The sequence below is a fragment of the Podarcis gaigeae genome (genome assembly GCF_964106915.1).
Source record: "Podarcis gaigeae genome assembly, chromosome: 5".
NCBI classification, from domain to species: domain Eukaryota; kingdom Metazoa; phylum Chordata; class Lepidosauria; order Squamata; family Lacertidae; genus Podarcis; species Podarcis gaigeae.
This window is the reverse complement of record NC_139681.1, coordinates 81,500,410-81,507,523: the sequence shown is the minus strand read 5'-3', so window position 1 is coordinate 81,507,523 and position 7,114 is coordinate 81,500,410.

The window sequence follows — 7,114 nt, the reverse complement described above, 5'->3', positions numbered from 1 at the left end:
GTGTAAGAATGTTATGTACTGAGTTGAATAGGATTCAGAATGCAGCAGTCTGATTGGTCCACAGGAGCCACCCAATCCAGCTCCAGGTGGAAGTGAATCTGCGACCTGATTGGCCTACAGCAGAATCCTGGAATTAGCCAATCATGTGGGGCCCATTGTGTAAATAATGTATATAAAGCAGACATTCCGGGGGAACTTCCATTCCTCCTCACCGCTATGAGCTGAATAAAGAGCATGAAATCTACTCTCCACTCCGAGTATATTTCAAAGAAGCAGGAGAATGATCTATAATTTTGCCTCATCGTTATTATTTATGGAGAATGGGGTCCACCTTTTAACACAGCTATCTACAAAATTGGATGATTTGGGGTGATTTCCCCCTTTTCTAGCAGCCATTCGTACCCTGCTGGTTCAGGTTCTCTGGCTCTGGGTATAGCCTGGGGGGGGGGGGAGGTGCAGGAAAAAGAAGAGAGGAAACTTTCCTTCCATGAACTTCCTCTCGTTCGCTTATCTTAGGCTCCAGACAATTGTCTTTCAATGATGGATGGCTGCCAGCAACTGCATGACAGCACAAGCAAAAAACCCGACTGTGGTTAAAAAATTACTGTTGTAGAATCAGTCATCATATAGTTTCAGGTACCTACTGAGCGTGAATCACACTTCTGTAAATAAACATCCTGTGTAATTGCCTTAAGATCCTGATAATTTAAAAGATTAGAATTTTGAAAAGCTTCTCTGTAAGAGAGCACAAGCAATAGGGTTAGAGCTTCTTGATAGTCCTTCAGCTCAATTAAGATACATGCTGCTTTGAACAGATTCCAAACCTGTGTTAGAAGATGGGGACCAAGCAGCCTTGCCTTGGACCCCTTTCCTATAAAGAGGAAACAGGGTTGTGTTCTCAACCCAACTCTTTTTGATCTATTCTATTGCTCTCCCATGCCTTTAGCTTGACTGAAGATGGTGTTTGCATCTATCCAAGAAGTGACCTGGCACATCTCCATGCCAAGGAAAAAGTTTGGTGAGTCCTTATGCAAGAGATGTTGTTTGCAGAGGCGTAGCTGGGGGAGGGTAGCTGGGGGCACTGGGCACCACACTGCGGGGGGCAGCACTGCAGCACGCCTGAGCCACACATCTCTCCTGGGAGTGGCTCAGGTGCCTGCAGGCTCTGTGCTGCCTGAAATGGCAGCGTGGGGCTGCATCTGTCCGCCACCTCTCCCTCAGTCACTCTATAGCTGGGGGGGCGGGCAGTGAGACTCCTGCCCCAGCTTGCCCCGCCCCCACGGGTGGCTTGCCCCGCTCCTGGGCACAGGGCACACACACCGCCCTGGGCGCCCAAGCAGCTAGCTATGTCACTGATCATTTGCAGATGACATGGCATGCTCCAAGGAAGGTCTACAGAGACTCATCAACCATTCTGGCCAATATGGGAGTTTGGCCTTAATATTACCCTGACAAAGACCAACAGGGTCAGGATGTTGTCAGCACTCCACGCATCAGCATTGACGACTGCATGCTTGAGGTGGTAGATGATTTTCGTCTACCTGGGCTCCACCAGGACCAGCAAGCTCTGGCTCATTGATGTTGAGCTGGACAAGCGTCAAGGCAGCTACCTCAATGACTAGCCTCTCCAAAAGGCTATGGGAGAATGTGATGCTAAAGTCCGATACCAAGATGAAGGTCTACCAGGCTTGTATGTTGAGCACGCTGCTTTATGGTAGTGAGTCATGGGAGACTTAAACCTTAAAGCCAGGAGCAATGCCTCAATGTCTTCCACGTGCAATGTGTCAGGAAGATTTTGAGCAGGGCAGAATCTCTCTCTTTTTTTTAAAAAAAATATTTATTAAAGATTTTCTTAATACAATAAAGAAGAAAAAACAAAAGGATAACAGAAAAGAGAAGGAAAAAAAGAAAAAGCACTTACACCTTATACAAAAAGCATAATATACCATATTTTATTTGCTTTTTGGACTTCCTCACATCTCTTGTTCCTGCGTTCCTGATTTATAAAACTTTAACCAGCAATTTATCACCTTGTTTCAATTCTTATTTTATAATTTTCCAATATTGTGTCCTTAACTTTAGATACTTTTATCCAAACCTTAAACACTTAAATTAGACATAATATTTATCCAAAATTTCTCTTTTCTTAAATTTCACTTATCTTCATATTCTTTTCAACTAGCTTAGTGGTGCCATGTTATTTACAATCTTGCATCTTTCTTAACACTCATACAATTTGCAATGTTTTTGTAAATAGTCCTTAAATTTCTTCCAGTCCTCTTCCACTGCTTCCTCTCCCAGGTCTCAGATTCTGCCAGTCATTTCTGCTAGTTCCATATAGTCTATCAGTTGCATCTGCCATTCTTCCAGTGTGGGCAAATCTTGGGTTTTCCAATGTTTGGCGACAAGTATCCTTGCTGCTGTTGTTGCATACATAAAGAATGTTCGGTCCTTCTTTAACACCCTCTGGCCAACAATGCCTAAAAGGAAGGCCTCTGGTTTCTTAGGGAAGGTATACTTAAATACCTTTTTCAACTCATTATATATCATTTCCCAGAAAGCCTTAACTCTAGGGCACGTCCACCAGAGGTGAAAGAATGTTCCTTCAGTTTCTTTACATTTCCAACATTTATTGTCAGACAGATGGCATATTTTTGCAAGCTTGACTGGGGTCATGTACCACCTATATATCATTTTCATAATATTTTCTTTCAAGGCATTACATGCCGTGAACTTCATACCGGTGGTCCATAACCTTTCTCAGTCAGCAAACATGATATTATACCCAATGTCCTGTGCCCATTTTATCATAGCTGATTTAACCGTTTCATCTTGTGTATTCCATTTTAACAGCAAGTTGTACATTCTTGAGAGTACCTTAGTCTTAGGTTCTAACAATTCTGTTTCCAACTTCGATTTTTCCACCTGGAATCCTATCTTTTTATCCAAATTAAAAACCTCTTTAATCTGAGCATAATGTAGCCAATCTCGCACTTTATCTTTTAATTTCTCCAAACTCTGCAGCCTCCAATTATCTCCATCTTTTTCTAATATTTCCCAATATTTCGGCCATTTGACCTCCATATTGAGTCTTTTCCGAGCCTTGGCTTCCATTGGTGATAACCACCTTGGGGTCTTGTTTTCCAATAAGTCTTTATATTTTGTCTAGACATTAAACACTGCTTTCCTAACAATATGGTTCTTGAAAGCCTTATGACTTTTAACCTTGTCATACCACAAATATGCATGCCATCCATAAGCATTGTTAAAACCTTCCAGATCTAAAACATCAGTGTTTTCAAGAAGCAGCCAATCTTTCAACCAGCAAAAAGCTGCTGATTCATAATACAACCTTAAGTCCGGCAGGGCAAAGCCCCCTCTTTCTTTAGCATCAGTTAATATCTTAAACTTAATTCTGGGCTTTTTGCCCTGCCAGACAAATTTGGAGATATCTCTTTGCACCTCCCGAAACACTCCACTTTATCCACAATCTGTAAAGTCTGGAACAGAAACAGCATTTTTGGCAATACATTCATCTTTATAGCAGCAATTCGGCCCAACAAGGAAAGTTTCAATCTTGACCAACCTTCTAGATCCCTTTTAATTTCTAACCAACACTTTTCATAATTATCCTTAAATAAGCTCAGATTCTTGGCTGTTATGTTTACCCCTAGGTATCTTACTTTTTTAACCACATTTAACTCTGTCTCTTTCTGAAACCTTTCTGATTCTGAAGAAGTCAAATTTTTTCCAATACCTTAGTTTTTTGCTTGTTTAGTTTAAATCCTGCCACCCCACCAAACTCATAAATCAATTGTAATACCCTTTTCGTACTAGATTCTGGCTCCTGTAAGGTCAAAACCAGGTCATCTGCAAAAGCTTTAAGTTTATACTGTTCAGAATCTCAAACAAAGATGTGTTCTCCCAAGCTCACATTCCCAATATGTTCGTACTCCTGTCTCAGCGACGTCTACACTGGCTTGGTCATGTCCACAGAATGGAAGAGTGCAGGGTCCCCAAGGATGTGTTCTACAGGGAGCAGGCACCAGACCTGTCGGCAGACCAAGTCTACATTACAAGGATGTCTACAAAGTGTGACATGAAGGCTGGCAACGTTAACCCCGCCATGTGGGAATCAAATTTGCAGGCTATTTCAGACAGTCCCTGTTTATAACAAGAACAACAACAAAAAGGAAGTGGGAGTGAATCAGAAATAGTTTCAACAGAAAATGTTTATGAGCAAATCTGTTCATATCATGGATATTCAAATCTGTTCATATCACGGAAGACTTTTCTTCTTTTTTAAAAAGGCTCGCCTTTTTAAATGACTTTGGTGCAAAAACAAACATGCAAAAGTGAATATCCTACAGAAATGAAAATGGGATTGACAGGAGAGAATGGGCAACATTCAAAGAGGCATATAAGGTTCAAAAGAGAAAGTTGAATGAATCACCAATTTCATGTTTGGTTTCTCAGTGTGTCTATTATGCTGCTAGGGGAAAACCCTCTTGAGCAGGTGGCCTGACTAACATTGTAAATAAAAGGCAGGAGCAAAACACAGAATCCTCAAGTTTAGAAATCCAGGCAGTTGATGCTTTTGTTATAGCTTCCTGCCATTGAAAATAGCATAGTTATAGAACCCTGGGAAAGTAAATATTTGAAACCAAAAGAGAAGGAGTAAACAACAAGTAGAAGCACAAATAGGTAATATTTCAGTTACAGAGATAGCTAACCAGTGACCCATGGGCCAAATATAGCCCCAACTAATATTGCCCAGCAATATTATTGTGGAATATTGCACAATTTTGTGGATGCTACAACAAATTTTGCTACAATTCTCTTTCGAATTGTGTATGTTAGGTGGGTTTAGTAGGATGTAAACCTGTCTGTGTGTGTGTGTATGTCGGTATGCCAGTAGTGATGTTTTCCCAGTAGTGATGTATGGAAGTGAGAGCTGGACCATAAAGAAGGCTGACTGCCAAAGAATTGATGCTTTTGAATTATGGTGCTGGAGGAGACTCTTGAGAGTCCCATGGACTGCAAGAAGATCAGACGCATCCATTCTTAAGGAAATTAGCCCTGAGTGCTCACTGGAAGGACAGATCCTGAAGCTGAGGCTCCAATACTTTGGCCACCTCATGAGAAGAGAAGACTCCCTGGAAAATACCTTGATGTTGGGAAAGATGGAGGGCACAAGGAGAAGGGGACGACAGAGGACGAGATGGTTGGACAGTGTTCTCAAAGCTGCCAGCATGAGTTTGACCAAACTGCAGGAGACAGTGGAAGACAGGAGTGCCTGGCGTGCTCTGGTCCATGGGGTCACGAAGAGTCGGACATGACTAAACGACTAAACAACAACAACATGTCGGTAAAATGAGATAAAACAGCTAACTAGCAGATAAACTAAAACATGACAACTTTATAATGTCACGCAAACGGATGTTAAGTGCTCCCGGGAACACAGGAATCTGCCTTATAGAGAACCAGACCATTGGTCTCTCTAGCTCAGTCTTGTCTGCATTGACTGGCAGAAGCTCTCCAGGGTGTTGGATGAAGCTTTCTCCCAGCCTTACCTGGAGATGCTGAGGATCTTCTGGGAACTTCTGCATGCAAAGCAAATGCTGTACCTAACAGGAAGGGCCATACGTTAGTAGCAGAGCATCTGCTTTGCATGCAAAAGGTCTCGTGTCGGCACTCGGCAGAAAAGAACAGTGTTTAAGAAACATGCACCAGGACTTATCTATGGGCAGAAATTCATTGCACAATTGCAGAATGCACAAAAATTATGCATTTCCTACAAAAGAGACACAAAGCTTTTGAATCCTGTATGCATGAGCGCACATATATGTCTTCATGTAACTCATCCACATTTCCATTTCCCCTGCTGCTTTTGCCCAGGAGATCCAATTCTTTAGTGCTGAATCAGAGCAAATGTCAATTGGGTTTTCTCCGAATTGACATTTGATCTGATTTAGTGCTAAAGAGAGAGTTTTCTGGGGGAAAGGAGCGGGGCAAAGGGAAAACCGCTCAGCCTGGAAAGCACAGAACAAGTGGAAGTGTCGGTGAGCTTTGTCTCTATGGAACTTACGTCTCTGGAGGTTTACCAAGTGCATGCAACGGTGCCAGTGTCTTTTTTTTCTTTTTAAGGAGAAAGGTAATTTCTGGGAAGAGAGCCAGTGGCTCTTATGCAACAGGGCAGTTTACAGACTTGTTGGCATTTGAGACAGTAACGTTTTCACGCAGGTATAAACAAAGAAGAAGCAATGCAACATGGATGCAACATATTCCTTTGCAAACTTGTACAGATAATAACATCTTCTTTCTTCAAACTTCCTGGTGGGAGTTGAAGAAAGCCTTGTAGGCAATTTAGTTCAGCTCCCCTGGTTAATATAGGAAACCCAGATGTTCTTGTGAACAGAAGCTGGTGCATGTTCTTATGCTGTGGAATAAACACTCTCCATGACTGCTTTCACTGTGCACACATTTACAGCCTCCAAATTGAAGGTGTACTTCTTTTTCTTCTTCGTTCATGGAGATGTAGAGGGGAAAGGGACCCTGAGGAGTCCAGCTTCCTGCAATGCAGGAAAATGCAGCTGTCCCATACAGGGATCGAACCTGCAACCTTGGCGTTATCAGACCAAGCTCTAACCAACTGATCTATCCAGCTAATCTATCAAGCAAGCTGTCCACTTTCCTGTTTCCCCAAACATTTCTAGCATGTTTACTCACAGAAACATTTGTTCAGTGATATCCCCACCCCCCAGTTCATCTATCTGTGTTCTTCTTGTTTTACTGTTGTTCTACTGTGACTGACACAATCAGTACTTAGCACAGTCCCACCAGTCACAAATAGGAAGAGCAGGTTCCCCCTGAACTCCGTCTGTGTGCAAAGAGGGTACCTGTGTCCACTGAGCATCTCTTTTTGCTAAGCTTCCTGCAAATAACCACAAAAACAGGCAGTAAAATGCAAAGGAAAGCGATCACTTCTCACTAGGCATATCTTGCAGCTGTTTCATACATAAGGATATTCCCCCCCCCCCATAGTTTGCTGTAAGTTAAAACAGGCAAAGAGGAACAGGATCCTATTATCTATCTTGTTATCTCTATACATTAT